Consider the following 17094-nt stretch of genomic DNA (forward strand, 5'->3'; position numbering starts at 1 on the left):
TTCTAAAGTTGAGGGTAATTATTAAATGCCAGGAAGCATGGGCTGCAGAGACAGAGGGAGATAGGCGTGGATTTGGGTTTTAATCTTTTTTTTTTTTTTTTTTTTCCTAATGAATGAAACAGGTTGGATGATATTAGTTAAAACCTCAGTGATTATGAGGATGATTTGAAACAGGTTGGATGATGCATACGTTTCTTGGTTAACCTAATTTTGATTAATTTCAAATGTGTTTGAAATGGTACCAGGCATGATATTGAATAAATAACTTCGTTAAAGATTGAATCTTGAATAATAGTTTTTTAGAAAGAACTAAAGTTCTTCGAAAGAGAGAGTTGAGAAGTCAAGAGTCTGTGTTTTTTCATTACAGCCGAAAACATAAAACTTTACAAGGACTATATCAAACCTTTTAAGATCACAAAACAGAACCTACACTCTAGAGACCTAGGTACTCTTCTCCAACCATTAATTGACATTGGAGGATATCATCCATCCACTTGGAAGAAGATGGGAAACACAGTACAATTAAAAACCAAATAAGAAACTAGCTGTAAGAGTTCTAAAAACAGAAACTTAGCCGTTGCACATTTTGAACCAAACGGCTACTTGCTAAAAATAGCAAGTTCTTCACCTCTTCGATTTCAGAGTTCTCTTCACTTCTTTCTGCAGGATTGTCATCTGCAGTTCGACATTAAGCTTGTATGCAGCTTACATCTCAACAGCCTCTCCTAAGCTGCTTACTGGCTTCACTCCAAGTCTCAATCTCAACTGATTAAATCTATCTTTTGGCAACGCTTTTGTAAATATGTCTGCAAGTTGTTCTTCACTTCTGCAGAACTGCACATTGATCATCCCTTCTTACAGAGCTTCCCTTAAGAAATGATATCGCCTATTTATGTGCCTAGTTCTCTGATGAAATACAGGGTTTTTAACCATAGAAATTGCTGACATATTATCACAGAATAAAGGTGTTGCCTCAGTTTGCATTTCCCCAAAGTCATCAAGAACAAATCTCAACCAAATTGACTGTGCAGTTGCCTCAGCTGCTGAAACATACTCAGCTTCAGCTGTTGACAGTGCAACTGTGTTTTGTTTCACAGAGGCCCAAGAAAATACCCTACTGCCAAAAATGAAGGCATAGCAAGAAGTGCTTCTGCTATCATCTTCACTGCCTGCCCAATCTGCATCACAGAACCCAATAAGAATTGCAGACTTGTCTTTCACATATTCAATACCATAGTTTAGGGTCCCTTTCACATATCTCAGTACCCTTCTCGCAACTCCCAGGTGCTTCTTAGTTGGTCCATTCATAAACCTTGATAACAGACTTGCAGCGTACATAAGGTCAGGTCTAGTTGCTGTTAAGTACAGCAAGCTTCCAACTATTTTTCTGTAAAGCCCTTCATCTGCCAACTCACTCTCATCCACCTTTTTGAGTTTTTCACCAGTAGATAAGGGAATAGACACAGGTTTGCAGTCTTCAAGCCCAAATTTCTCAAGTAGAGATTTGGCATACTTACTTTGGTGAATAAATACACCTTGATCAGTTTGTAATATCCCCATACCAAGGAAGTGATGCAGGAGACCAAGATCTGACATTTCATATTTCTGCATCATCTCCTTTTTGAACTCACAAATCATCTTGTCACTGCTGCCAGTATAGATAATGTCATCAACATATATTGAGACAATTATCAACCCTCCTTCATCATCAGATCTTGTGTATAGGGTGGCTTCACTTGTACTTCTTTTGAATTTACACAGAGAGAGATAAGCATCAATTTCACTGTACCAGGCTCTAGGTGCCTGTTTAAGTCCATATAAGGCCTTCCTTAACTTGTAGACTTTTTTACTTGCATTTCCCAACTCAAAACCTTCAGGCTGCTCAACATACACTTCTTCATCAAGCACACCATTCAGAAACGCAGATTTAACATCCAGTTGAAACAGCTTCCATCCCTTTTGTGCTGCTAAGGCAATGAGAGTTCGAATTGTGTCTAATCTTGCCACAGGTGCAAAAGTTTCATTGTAGTCAATCCCTGGTTTCTGTGCATACCCCTTTGCTACAAGTCTGGCTTTGTGTTTTTGAACTGTTCCATCCAGATTCAATTTTGTTTTAAACACCCATTTCACACCTATAACAGGTTTATCAACAGGTCTCTCAACAAGTTCCCAAGTATTGTTCTTCTCAATCATTTCCAATTCTGCATTCATAGCTTCTTGCCAAGCTAAATCACTTGCTGCTTCTGGATAAGTCTCAGGTTCTATAATGCACATGTGACACCTTGCATATATATCTTCTAGAGTTTTCAACTTCACAGGAGTGGAGCTTGGTGTGGAGCCTTGACTGTGATTTTCACCATTGTTCTCAACTGACTCATGAACAACAGTGTTTGAATGAGAACTTCCAGCACTGTTATACTACACATCATCAGTTTGTTCCTCTCTACCTTCTTCTTCATAGTCAAATCCTTCAAGGTTGAAATGAGTTGAAGTAGGCTCCACTTGATCAATTTTCCAATTCCATGACTGTTTTTCACTGAAAATTACACTTCTTGAGAGTACTATCTTTTTAGATTGTAGATCATATACTTTATATCCTTTTTCACAGCTCTCATATCCCATGAATACTCATTTCCTGGACTTTTCATCAAACTTGTGTCTCAGATGTGAAGAAACATGAGTATAGCATACACAGCCAAAAACTTTCAGGTGCTTGATTCCAGGCTTTCTACCTGTGAATGCTTCAAAAGGAGTTTTGTCTAGAACAGATGTTGTATAACATCTATTTTGAAGGTACACTGCTGTGCTTACAGCTTCTGCCCAGAATTTTATAGGCATTCCTTTCTCAACCATCATAGACCTTGCCATTTCACCAATCGATCTATTCTTCCTCTCAACAACTCCATTCTGCTGAGGAGAGTAGGCAATAGTCAGTTGACTCTCCATTCCCATGCTTGCACAGTAGTCTAGAAACTCATTTGAGGTGTATTCACCACCTCTATCACTCCTTAGCTTCTTTAAATTGAATCCACTCTGCAGTTCAACAAAAACTTTGAATTTCTTGAACACATTGAAGGTATCAAATTTGTTTCTGAGAAAGTATACCCAACACATTCTTGAGAAATCATCAATGAATGTGATGAAGTATCTATTTCCTGCAATGGACTCATTTTGCATAGGTCCACACAAATCTGTATGCACTAATTCAAGTGGGCAGCTTGCTCTCCATGCTTTTCCTTTGTCAAAGGATTCTCTGTGATGTTTGCCTGATACACAACCTTCACACACATCTCTCATTTCTGTCCAAACAGGTAGTCCAACCACCATTTCCTTCTGCTGCATCTTCTTCATATTGTTAAAGTTCAAATGTCCAAGTCTTCTGTGCCATATCCATGAATCTTCAACCATAGAAGCTTTCCTTGCTGCAGGAGTTATGGATTCTAGTGAGAGAGGAAAACATCGATTTCCTGCCATGATCACCTTTGCTACAACATTGTTAAGACTGTTATCATCAAAGATCACTGCCATATTACCCCCAAATAGGACATAGTAGCCATGCTCCATCATTTAACCTACACTTAGTAAGTTTTCATCCAAGCCAGGAACCAGCAATACTTCATTTATATATCTTTTCCCACGCTGAGTTTCAACCACTAAAGTGCCTTTTCCAATTGCTTGTACAAGATCACCAGTGCCCATTTTAACTTTACAAGTCACAGATTTGTCAAGATTTATTAAGGTAGACTCTTGAGATGTCATGTGGTTGCTGCAAGCACTGTCCACAAACCACACACTTCTATCTTGCACAGTTGATGAGTGACAGGCATAAAACATGGTTCCTGTAGTTACTTCTTCTTCCTTTGCACAGTGAGCAACTTGCTTGTGACCATCACAGTCCTTTGCAATATGACCAAAACGATTGCACTTTCCACATTTTGGTTTTCCTTTGTATCTGCACACACCAAAATGAAATTTCTGGCACACTTGACACTGTGGTTTCACAGAACTTTGACTACTGCTCCCTTACTTGTTCTGTGAATTGAATCTGTTGTTCCAATTACTTCCTGGATTGTTGTTCCAGCTTCCACTCGGAGACCAGTTTGATCCCTTATTGTTTTTTCCCTGCCACTTTTGATTTGGCCTACTCTGAGAACCTTTGTAAGTGCCTGTGACCTGATTGTTTCCAACTCTGAGACTACTAAAAGCCCTCTCAGTTCCTGTCAATCTATCCTTTTCATCATGTAAGTCTTCCCTTTTATCATATACTTTGACAGATGCAATAACTTCTTCCACTCTAATAGCATCCAGATCTCGACTTTCCTCAATAATAGACACAATGGATTTATATCTCCTACTTAGACTCATCAATAATTTCTGCACAATTCTTTGTTCAGTCACATCTTCACCAAGAGACTTCAGATTATTCACAATTCCAAAAAACCTACCCAAATAGTCATCTAGGTTTTCACTATCTGTCATTCTCATATATTCAAAGTCAGCCCTAACTGCTTGAAGTTTCACAGCTCTTACCTTTTTATCTCCTCTGAACTCTCTTCTCAGAATGTCCCAAGCCCCTTTTGCAGTCTTCTCATTTCTGATACGAGGAAAAAGCTCATCTATTATAGCTCTTTGTATAAGACTCAACGCCTTGGCGTTTTTGATTATGTCTTCTCTGGAGATGGTTAGTGGTTCCACTGGAATTTGCTCAGCCTCGCTACCCTCCTCTCCAGAACCTTCTTTCTCTTCAGAAATCTGCTGAACTTGTACACCGAGTTCCACTACATCCCATAGATCATGCGCTATGAGGATAATTTCCATCTTGACAGCCCAAAAATCATAGTTTGCACCATCGAACTGTGGAGTTCGTAAGTCTCCACTGGAAGAACCTGATCCCACCATTTTCTTAGTGAGTATCAGTGAATCAACCAATAAAGGAACCATCTTTATCCCTTCTGGGATTTTTTTTTTAAGGAGGAACCTTTCTCACAGCTTTACTCCCTTCTTCGGAATCAGACCAGAAGCTCTGATGCCATGTTTGAAATGGTACCAGGCATGATTTTGAATAAATAACTTCGTTAAAGATTGAATCTTGAATAATAGTTTTTTAGAAAGAACTGAAGTTCTTCGAGAGAGAGAGAGTTGAGAAGTCAAGAGTCTGTGTTTTTTCATTACAGCCGAAAACATAAAACTTTACAAGGACTATATCAGACCTTTTCAGATCACAAAACAGAACCTACACTCTAGAGACCTAGGTACTCTTCTCCAACCATTAATTGACATTGGAGGATATCATCCATCCACTTGGAAGAAGATGGGAAACACAGTACAATTAAAAACCAAATAAGAACCCAGCTGTAAGAGTTCTAAAAACAGAAACTTAGCCGTTGCACATTTTGAACCAAACGGCTACTGGCTAAAAATAGCAAGTTCTTCACCTCTTCGATTTCAGAGTTCTCTTCACTTCTTTCTGCAGGATTGTCATCTGCAGTTCGACATTAAGCTTGTATGCAGCTTACATCTCAACAAAATGGGGGGTGGGTTTGGGTTTTAATCCCTTTTTCTAATGAATGAAAAGATGAAGAATTTGACCAAGGAAGAATTCGTGCACATTAGGTCGGCAGAGCACCGGCTTCTTTGCGGGCCAGCTCCAGATATACAGGGGTTACACCGCACAAATGTGGTAGATCGGAAACTCGAATGGGTAGTTCCTCTGGAAAAAAAATAAAAAATAAAATAAAATAAGTGAGGGATCATTTTTATGGAGTTTTCAATTTTGTACTGTATGGTTTGGGTCTAGACCACATAAGCACACTGGCTGTTGGTTTGGACTTTGAACTAAGAATTGATGCAATTTTGGATTCTTAATTTCTTATGGATAACCCAATAGAATTAATACTGAAAATTTACCAATGGATAACACTTCAAAGTTGATTGTATAATATAGTTGTCCTTACTCTATAATAATTTTCAGTTTTCGTATAAAGTTTGTTACTTTGAAGTATACTTATATAGTACTTTCTCTTATATATGATTCGTATAATCAAGTTTTTTGCACGTGCAACAATCTGATTGTCTTCAACATGTGAGAATGACTGTAAGGGTGCATTACTCTTTGTAACCCAACTAATATACTATTTTGTATATCTTTTGCAAACAATGAGTTGACATTCGAAGTGATTGAGAAATCTTGGTGGGCTTAATCAATAATAATTTTAATTTTTTAGTATAATTTCTGTTACTCAAAGTATATGCGTAGAGTATTTCTTCTTATATATGATTGGTACAATTATGTTTGAACATCTCTCAATATGAGTATGAGCTCATTATTGTGCATGGTTATTCGGTTATACCAAAACAATACACTTTCTTTCTATGTTTTTATGAACGGGGAGTTGAGTGCAAGTTTTTATGAACTGTAGTATACTGTATTTTGTTTTTATTTTGCATATGGATCTTATCATGTTCATCTCAATATTAAATGAAATTTCTACCCTTGCCAAGCATGGTGTTCACAAATAGTCGTACTCGATGGTTTTTCTTGTTATTTCCAGGTATAATTCCCACTTCTCTCTGCCTCCTTCCCCACTCCTTGCTCCTGTTGTGACTGATTTCCTAAGATGGTTTGTCAAGGAGAAAGTTCGTGAACGAAAGAAATCTAATTGAGAGGTATTTTCTTTTTTTTTGAAAGATATCAATTATATTTGGGTGTTTAAACATATTGTCTAAAAGTATACTCTGTTTTTTTTGTCATCGTAACTTTTAAATTTCACATTCCTATTCTGTACTTTATAGGCCAAGGAGGCCCGAAGAAAATCCATTGAAAAATGAGTGATGAAGCTAAAGCAACATTTGAAAGTTTGAGGAATTACTAAAGTTAAGTAAGAATTATAGTTTAATAAGATGGGTATGTTTCACAATCTAAAGACACATCGAGAATACGAAATATGATAGGCTATCGATAAAGCATGGCTTGAAAGAAGGAAAAAATTCATGCAGACAATTATGGGGTAAGCATCCACAAAGAGTTTTTGGTATGCCAAATTATGGAGTCTATGTTTTTGTGTTTGCACATTCCATATCCAAGCGGATTTAACGTTTTAGCATGTGGCAATTTGAAGTCTGTATCTTCGTATCTAAAGTCTTTGTGTCTTCATAAATTTTGGTTCTCACTTCTCTACATATAATCCAAATTGTGACATGACTGTATATAGCGCTCATAGTTGATCTAGCTATCAAGAATTTTGGTTCATCCAATTTCATTTGACTCTATATATTCCTAATTTCATGAATTAAACTTGCCATGCCGTCCATCTTGGAGTAAGACTCGAATTATGATTCAATTATAACAACATATTACCACTTTTTTTAGTTCTTTGGTCATCCTTTATATAGTGAACGAAGCTTCAATTAGTTCTACCAAACAAGCCACAAATTCTTTCTGGTAATTGAGATTAGTCTCTGATTGTTTGATCATTCTCTATATATCTGATGAAGCTTCAGCTAGCTTATACCAGAGAACCCCTGATTTCTTTATGGTAATAGAGCTTCGTCTCTGGTTGTTTATTGTCTGATTAGATTATTATAATTTTTGGGTTGTTGGATATGTTGGGTTTGAATTGATTTTTTGTTTTCGTTTTTTAGAGTGATAGATTTTCGAATGAAATGCACTCAACGGATTCCAGTGGGGTTGGCTGAAGCAGCTGCCGCATATGACAAATGGCAGCCAAGGTTCCCTAAATTGCCATGCTTTTAGTTTTAGGAAATATGACAAGTTGATATAAATAAATAAATAAATATATATATATGTGTGTGTGTGTGTAGAAAACTTACATCTCGTGATAGATTGTGTTGCTAGATAGTTTTTCACGTTCCTAACCAAAATAAAGTTTATCATGCTATTCCGTCCAACTATTGATTTGTAACAACCTTATGTAAATACTTTTTACACACCATTTTTATAACACATTTAGTCTTGTATTTGAAGACTTAAATACAATACTCCTAGTTTCATATCTAAACTAAACACTTATTGCTTCTCTATGAAGTCTTGATAAAATTTTCAGCCATGAAATTCGTTAGAAATGTTCGGTGAAAAATATGAGTTGAATTACGCATAATCCTTTTGAACACTAATGTGCACTCAATTGTGTTGTCTTACACATAATTTACCGAAAATTATCTCATGCCTTGTGACTTATGTTTTCTCCTTCTATCGTCTCTTTTCTTTTTAGCTATGCAATGTTGCTTGACAATCGATATTGTCTATTTTTAATATTATTAAACGGTTCATATCATTAAGCAATTACATCGTACTTCGAATTTCTTTTTCCAAGTTTAGATTTTAAACTCTAATTAATGAAAAACTAGTCTTTATGCACGCGCTCATGCGAGTGCAGAAGATATTTTTTGAATCACGGCACATTATGCGTGACTTGTACGTTTTAAATATATTTATATGCGTAAATTGACAAAAGAAAAGTCAAATATTTGAAGTAAATGAATAATCTTAGATCATGCTAGAAGAAACCCCTCATAAATCAATTAAAGCAGTTGAATTCACATAATAAAATCATTCTCTATTGAATTTATATTAAGAATAGAGAAAATAATATTTAATAAACAACTGATTGAATCATATTATTGCTAGCCAATTGTGAGGGTAAGCCCACCTCCTCCCCTTTAGTGTAGATAATATCGTTTGTTCAAAAAAAAAACAAAAACAAATAAACAACTGATTGAATCACATTATTACTATCGCATTGTGAGGCTCAACTCACCCCCTCCCCCTTAGTGTAGATAATATCATTTGTTAAAAAAAAAATGATTTGACAACAAATTTAATCACATTATTATCCGCGTGCGAAAAATCTTTTCTATAACTAGCATTACAGCCTCTTAAGATGAAAATTTCATTATTCCAACTTGGAACATGCCACTCTTGTTTCTTAAAGACTTAAAAAGTAAATTGTACAATTTTTCCTCTATTTATGTCCTGTGTCAATCAGTACCCCACCATTTAGACAACCATTTTTCTAATTATTACATTTTTTGTTAATTTTAAATAAATGTCTCACTCCATAACTTCAAGACCGTTCTTCAAATCAACGTAACATATCTGTCACATCCCGGCCCGGGGGGAACCACTTCCCGGGCCCGCTCCACCACCGTAGCACGATATTGTCCGTTTTGGGCCCCGACCACGCCCTCACGGTTTTGTTTCTGGGAACTCACACGAGAACTTCCCGATGGGTCACCCATCTTGGGAATGTTCTCGCGCGCTACTCGCTTAACTTCGGAGTTCCTACGGAACCCGAAGCCAGTGAGCTCCCAAAAGGCCTCGTGCTAGGTAGGGATGGGAATATACATTTAAGGATCACTCCCCTAGGCGATGTGGGATGTCACAATCCACCCCTCTTAGGGGCCCGACGTCCTCGTCGGCACACCACGGCCAGGGTTAGGCTCTGATACCAAATTGTCACATCCCCGCCCGGGGTGGATCACTTCCCGGGCCCGCTCCACCACCGTAGCACGATATTGTCCACTTTGGGCTTACCATTCCCTCACGGTTTTGTTTTTGGGAACTCACACGAGAACTTCCCGATGGGTCATCCATCCTGGGAATGCTCTCGCGCGCTACTAGCTTAACTTCGGAGTTCCTACGGAACCCGAAGCCAGTGAGCTGCCAAAAGGCCTCGTGCTAGGTAAGGATGGGAATATACATTTAAGAATCACTCCCCTGGGCGATGTGGGATGTCACAATATCAATCAAGATCCTCATATATATAAATGGTTGATTTTTCAAACTTGCTGAAATTTGATTAGTTCAACTTTCTCATCTTTTGAAATTTCTATGGAAGACTCCGGATGCCAACAAATCTTTTGGTATAGCCAATTGATACGACAATCTTCATTCTTAACTTATATTGTTTACGTGTTGACTGTTGGGTATCCCAGATTCATGAAGTTTCTTGATTCACCAAGCACCCACGCACGTCCAACTACAACCAAACTATTGTGTTTAGTTTATGATTCACTAGCCTTCATGCACGCGCTCACGTGCGTGCATAAAACATTTTTTGAATCACGGCATGCTACACTTGACTTACACATTTTAAATGTATTTATATGCGTAAATTGACAAAAGAAAAGTCAAATATTTGAAGTAAATAAATAATCTTTGATCATGCTAGAAGAAACCCCTCATAAATCAATTAAAGTAGATGAATCCACATATGAAATTGGTCTCTATTGAATTTATATTAAGAATAGAGAAAATAATATTTAACAAACAATTGATTGAATCACATTATTACTAGCCCATTGTGAGACTAAGTCCACTCTCATTTCCCCTTAGTATAGATAATATCGTTTGTTCAAAAAAAAAAAAAACAAATAAACAACTGATTGAATCACATTATTGCTAACCCACCCCCTCTTCCTTAACGTATAATATCATTTGTAAAAAAAAAAAAAAACAATCATTTGACAACTAATTTAATTACATTATTATCTGCATACAAAAGACTTTTTTTTTATAACTCGCATTACAGCATCTTAAGATGCAAATTGCATTATCCCAACTTGGAACCTGCCACTCTTGTTCCTTAAAGACTTAAAAAGTAAACTGTTTGATTTTTCCACTATTTTAGGTCATGTGTCAATGAGTACCCCACCATTTAGACAACCATTTGTCTAATTATTACATTTTTTTTGTTAATTTGAAATGAATGTCTCACTCCATAACTTCAAGACCGTTCTTCAAATCAACGTAACACATCAATCAGGATCCTCATATATATAAATAGTTGATTTTTTAAACTTGTTGAAATTTGATTAGTTCAACTTTCTCATCTTTTGAAATTTCTATGGAAGAATAATCCTTTGGATGCCAAAAATCTTTTGGTATAGCCAACTGATACGACAATCTTCATTCCTAACTTATATTGTATGCGTGTTGACTGTTGGGTATCCCATATCCATGAAGTTTCTTGATTAGGAAAACTAATAAAAATGGCTTGAAAACTTTGAGTTTTAATCAAAATGACAAAAAGGTGTTGTGAGTGAATAGTACCAGGAGTGAATTTTTAGAGTAAAATTGTCATTTTTCGTTAAAGTGAACAATACCGGGAGTGTTTCATTAAAACTTCCTTCTTGATTCACCAAGCACCCACGCACATCCAACTACAACCAAACTATTGTGTTTAGTTTATGATTCACTAGCCTTCATGCACATGCTCACGAGTGTGCATAATGCATTTTTTGAATCACGGCATGCTACGCATAACTTACATGTTTTAAATGTATTTATATGCGTAAATTGACAAAAGAAAAGTCAAATATTTGAAGTAAATGAATAATCTTAGATCATGCTAGAAGAAACCCCTCATAAATCAATTAAAGCAGCTGAATCCACATAATAAAATCGATCTCTATTGAATTTATATTAAGAATAGAGAAAATAATATTTAATAAACAATTGATTGAATCACATTATTGCTAGCCTATTGTGAGATACTGATTATTTGAAGAAAAAAAAATTGTCCAAAAGAATATTAATTATTAAATAACATTGTTAAAATGACGAAAATACTCCTACCACATTTGATGCATTATTTTAGGAGCATTTTTGTCCACTTATTTTTAGTGATGCTTGTGACCCCTAAAACACTATTCACTTTAGGCTTGGCTTTTTATATAGAGATGAAATTGAAAGTTGAATACAAGAAGGCAAACGTGTCCTTAACAAACTTAGAAATAAAATAACCCACATCTCCATCCTCATTGCAGAAGGAGAGTCCAATGGAAAAAGTTGCTTAGCTTCCTCAAACCCTTTTCCTCGAGTTTGGTTGTGCCATTTGATTATTATTTTAATTTAGGTAAGAAATTAACTTAGCTCCTCAATAGATGAGATTAAGGAGGAGTTTCTTCTCAACATACTTTGTTACTGATTTACAAAACTTCGTGCACTTGGTGAAAACCGTTCATATTATAAATCACACTATAAAGATTTTATATTTTATTATTATTATTATTTTGTAGTTATGACCTTTATAATATGATTTACCTTATACACGATTTCGATTATATGCATGAAGTTTCGTAAATCGGTATAACAAAGCATATTAAGGAATTACTCCTTCTCAATCTTAAGGAGTCAAGCTTTCCTCTTTAATGTGATTCAAATGCCATACATAAAACATGTGGATACCACCAAAAAAGAAAATTTGAAATTTTAAAGGGCAATAACAATTCTCTGTTAATAACCCTATTTATCATTTCTCCGGAAAAAATTAATCAAAATCATTCATTACTCCAGCAAATGTCCAACCCTCCCCCCAAACCTCAAAGCAATCCCAAATGGTTCACCACTCTCAAAAGACCAATTTTATTTTCTTTCTTCCCGTTGCTTCTGCTCGACATTGTATTCAATGCACGACGGTGCTCGCTTGTTGCTCAACGATCGTAATTGCCGCAGTGAATCAGAGAGTCAGAGCTCATTGCCCGCCATTTTCTTCATCCTCTGCCCCTCCATCAAGGTTAGTCGGTCATAAGTTGATTTGAACTCTCGAATCAATCCAAGAATTTAACTCCAGAAAACCCAATTCAATGGACAAATTCCTAATTCGTCAGTTTTCGAGTTTGCCCAATTCGATTCCTGACCCTTGCCGAGCCATTTGCCTGGGCAACGGCCACAAAGAACGGAAATTATAACAAAATGTGTAAAATTTCATGTCACACCAAAAAATAAAATCCATTATTTTTGTTGAAACATGACAGGTATTAACCTGGGAAATGACTCCAGTTTTGACATTGATGGGCCGAGGAGTCGATCTTTTTCGGCCATTAGAACGAATGTTCTGAGCAAAGCCACCCTGTATAAAATGTTTTTCTCCCATGGATAGTCCCACCATTTCTGAACATATGATATGAAAAATCATTTCTGATCTAATTAACTTCATAAATATCAAGAAAAAATAATTATTGCAGCAACATAAAAATAATAAAAGCAATAAATTAAAAACTAAAAATAAAGGCAGCAATCCTAAGCGCTCATATTTCACAGAGAAACTCTACAATTTGCTCAATCAACGTAAACAAATAGCTCAACGTAAAGTGAAGATACGTTAATCGTACGGTGAAGATGTGAAGATATGTTAATCGTAAATGAGAGACAAGTAAGTTCTCCCATGAGGCGAACACAAATATTATCCAAAATGTTGGAATTTTGTTGAGTATTTCAAAATACAAATTCATTGCAACCGTTTATATTCCTCCCATTCACTATGCCATATTATTGTTTTTTATTTGATATTATTGCATGGTCGTTTCATCACTTATAGTCTTATTTCTAGCTAGCCACCTCATTTCATTCATATTATAATTGAGAGTTAAATGAGGGAGTTATACATTGAAAAGTACCATCTTGATTAACCCATTAATTGGGTAATTATATAGTCTAACGTTTTAGCCCATTTTGTTTTCATATAAATATATTCTCATCTATTCCTTTCCCAAACCAAAAAAAAAAAAAAAACACCGCTGTAGCCATCCTTTTATCCATTATTGAATCATGACTCTTCAAAGTGATATATCCTTCAAAAGTTTTACATACCAAAGGAAAGAATCAAGTTGTTTACTCGATCTAAGTATTGCGTGTGTATACTTCCGAGGATTATAGGTTGTTGTATGATGGAGGGTAGGGCGCTATAACCTGTTACACCAAGACATTGTCTTAGATGGGCAAAAGCAACTCTTAAGGACAGTAAATTTACACACCTCAACCTCAAATCTTGTTATAATCAGTGATCAATGAAGAGAGTTCTCTACCTACAAGAGATAAGTATTTTATCATATTTGGTTCATTATATTTAATAAATTGTGGTAATAAAATTGTGATATATTAAAATTAATTTTATGTGATTTGTTGTAGAAGAAGTAGCATCCCAATCGCCAATATTTCCATCACAAAAAACTTTATGCCAACATTTACGTCCCCCACTTGAGAGATAGCTCATTCTCCCACTTACAAATAAAGTATCTTTCACTGGAGAATTTTTTAATTAGAATCATTCAATTTCTTAATCTTCATTTGAAGATTTTTTGTGGAGATATTTTGTAAATGAAGATTAAGAAATTGAAAGATTCCAATTATAATATTTATCTATTTGTAAGTGGGAAAATAATCTCATCCCAAAAAAGTGAACACAAGTATTATTCTTCACAAAACAAACCCAGAAAAATAAGGGGATGGGATGGGTGATGAGTCATTGAGTGGTGACAAAAAAGAAATGAAAAAGAAAACCAAATAAGGTGACGATGAAGCCAATAAAATGCCGATCTCGATCACTTGAAAACTTAGAAGTCATATGAGTCGTTTGCAAGTAAACATCTCTAGCTAGCCTACAAGAGTCTACCATTAGCTAGTCTACAAGAGTTTACCATTAGTTAGGCGACAAGTAAACATCTCTAGTTGTTGTTACTTGTTGGCGTCGCGTATCAGCCAATTGTTCTCAGTTGAAGTCAAGCTATTAAGGCCAAATTTGTCTTGTCCCACATGATAAGGCATCGCCAATTAGTAATTATCACTCATGTTCTTGTCAAGATAAATACTGAAAGTGACATCAAGAAAATATAGAAATTGCATTCATAATTCAATAATACAAAGGACCAACACAAGGGTTACATCAATAGCATCCAAAAATCTAGAGTTTCTCCGGCCACGGTAATAAAGGGCTAAAGCCCCATCGAAACCCGAAATTACGTACTCCTTTGATGGACAACAATTACTCGTCCCTTCTTCTTACGTCCAAGATGCCACCATTGGATAAACAAAAGAATCTGCAGGAGCAGACTTGTTAATTGCAAAACCATTCCTTGGATTGCAACAAGGCAGAGCACTTATCCATGGAGTCAAGTCGATTATTGTACATCCGTATGGTTGAAACAGTCGAGCTAGCTAGTGGGTTTAATTCTGTGTTTATCACGCTAACTTCTATCGGCGTAAGTATTTTCATTCGATCAGTCATCAATCGATTATCACCAGAAATATTTTAGTCATGCTCAACATGCATTCGAGTCTTACAAATTGTTTTCTGTCCATTTTCAGTGCTTATTTTTGGTTGCCAAACAAAATGTAGATTATGCCAACAAAATTTTAATTTTGAGATATGATACAAACGTCCCTACTTTGCCTCTAATATTTTACAAACACTAAGCCATTTATAAAGTTTGGAAGAAAAAAAAAGTTACATTATACATGTTTGATTTCCATACACTAGCTTTCATGCACGTGCATAAGGCATTTTTTGAATCATGCTACGTGTGACTTACACGTTTTAAATGTATTTATATGCGTAAAGTGACAAAAGAAAAGTCAAATATTTGAAGTAAATGAATAAATCATAGATCATGCTAGAAGAAACCCCTCATAAATCAATTAAAACAGTTGAATCCACATAATAAAATCAGTCTCTATTGAATTTATATTAAGAATAGAGAAAATAATATTAAATAAACAACTGAATCAGTTGAGTTAGCTAGTGGGTTTAATTCCATGTTTATCACGCTAACATCTATCTGAGTAAACAAATTTTAATTTTGAGATATGATACAAACGTCCCTAATTTGTCTGTAATATTTTTACAGACACTAAGCCATCTATAAAGTTCGGAAGAAAAAAAAAAGTTACATTATACATGTCTAATTTCAATCATACATGTAGTGCTCACATATGTACATGTGTTATATATTACAAACACATGTTATATTATTTTGCTTATGATGAAGTGCCGATTTAGTGAACTATCACTTTAGTGAAAAATTTAGTCCGTGGATTATTATTTTGGTAAAATAAGCCTCTAAATTTATTAAAAATTGTTCAACTTGCTTTAATATCATGAAAAAAGTTGGAGTTCCACCATAAAACCAATTGGCAATATGGGGAGTTGCTCAACCTCTTATAAACTTAGGCAAGGTTATTCCTTCCATCAATGTGGGACTCTTTATCAACAATTATCATCTCAACAAAATGTTAAATAACTGGATGTGGACCTTCTTTCTATAATATTTCGTGCTCAATATGCATCAGTGTGTCCCTCCACAAGAAAATGATTATGTTTCGTGAACATAAACCCTTGCATTTGGAGTTGCCTTCAAGTGTCGAAGAATTCAAATTAGGACATTTATCTGATCTTCACTAGGAGCATGCTCAACATGCTCACCACACTCACATCTCATGTGCAATGTCAGGTCATGTGTGTGACAAAGTAAATTAACTACCCTCCAACTTATAGTACCGCTCTTTGCTTGTTGGAACGTGATCGGGATATTCTCCTTTATGTTTATTAATCTACAGAATTGTAAAATTTGCAGGCTTGCAATCGAGGATTTTAGTTTTTATTTTACAAGTCTACTAGATATTTCCTTTGTAATAGAAATAGACCCTGCTTACATCGAGCCACACCTTCCTTATACATATCTTAAATTTAATGAAAATTTTAGTTTCTGATTATAATAAAAGTTGGAAATGCTTGTGTTTTGTCATAAAGAAACCTACTTGTGAGAATCCACAAGAAGAACGAACCAGGAGACAATGACTTTTGGGGTTATAAAAAAGGATAGGTGCAGAGACTCAATGGAAGTTGTTCTAACAAATGGCGTCAATCAATCTATCACAGGACAATCTGTCATTGTCTGATTTCTGGTTGTCTGATAATGGCTTATAGAAAGAATTTACCTTGGTATGACCTTATCTTCTCCAATAAAAAGTCAAGGATAGGCTTGCATTCCAGAAGCGGTAGCTTCCCGCCTCCATTCCTACCCCCGTATCTTCACTTTACAAACATCATAATCCGACACCGTTTATTCTCTTTATTATCATCTAAAAATCATACATACAAAACATCATTCAATTCACAGATCTTTTAACTATTCATATGCATAAAATAAATAATAAATAGTTCATTATGAGGATGTTATTTGTTACCAAAATCGTTAATTGGTTTGCCATGAATGAATGATTAAAAGATCTCTGAATTGAAGGACTTGTTGCATATATGATTATGATAAAGAGAATGAAAGGTTCCGATTATGATG

At 35.5% G+C, this 17094-nt stretch overlaps 1 protein-coding gene and 2 long non-coding RNA genes across 5 annotated transcripts in view; 1 reads left to right on the forward strand and 2 right to left on the reverse strand.

Annotated features, from left to right (window-relative positions):
• The window catches only part of LOC103935063 (exosome complex component RRP42-like), an 88826-nt gene that overhangs the window by 63176 nt on the left and 8556 nt on the right, over positions 1-17094 (reverse strand). The gene's annotated exons all lie outside the window — the stretch shown is intronic.
• On the forward strand, positions 6099-8058 carry LOC125474449. The gene is made up of 3 exons (XR_007256010.1): positions 6099-6666; positions 6793-7007; positions 7642-8058. It is a non-coding gene; the product is annotated as an uncharacterized LOC125474449 (long non-coding RNA).
• On the reverse strand, positions 12121-13998 carry LOC125474448. Its single transcript, XR_007256009.1, has 2 exons — positions 12786-13998; positions 12121-12678 (listed from the first exon to the last, which is right to left on the reverse strand). It is a non-coding gene; the product is annotated as an uncharacterized LOC125474448 (long non-coding RNA).

Source organism: the organism of the source record quoted next, unplaced genomic scaffold, assembly GCF_019419815.1.
Source record: "Pyrus x bretschneideri cultivar Hongxiangsu unplaced genomic scaffold, Pyrus_bretschneideri_v1 Contig12, whole genome shotgun sequence".
Classification (NCBI taxonomy): domain Eukaryota; kingdom Viridiplantae; phylum Streptophyta; class Magnoliopsida; order Rosales; family Rosaceae; genus Pyrus; species Pyrus x bretschneideri.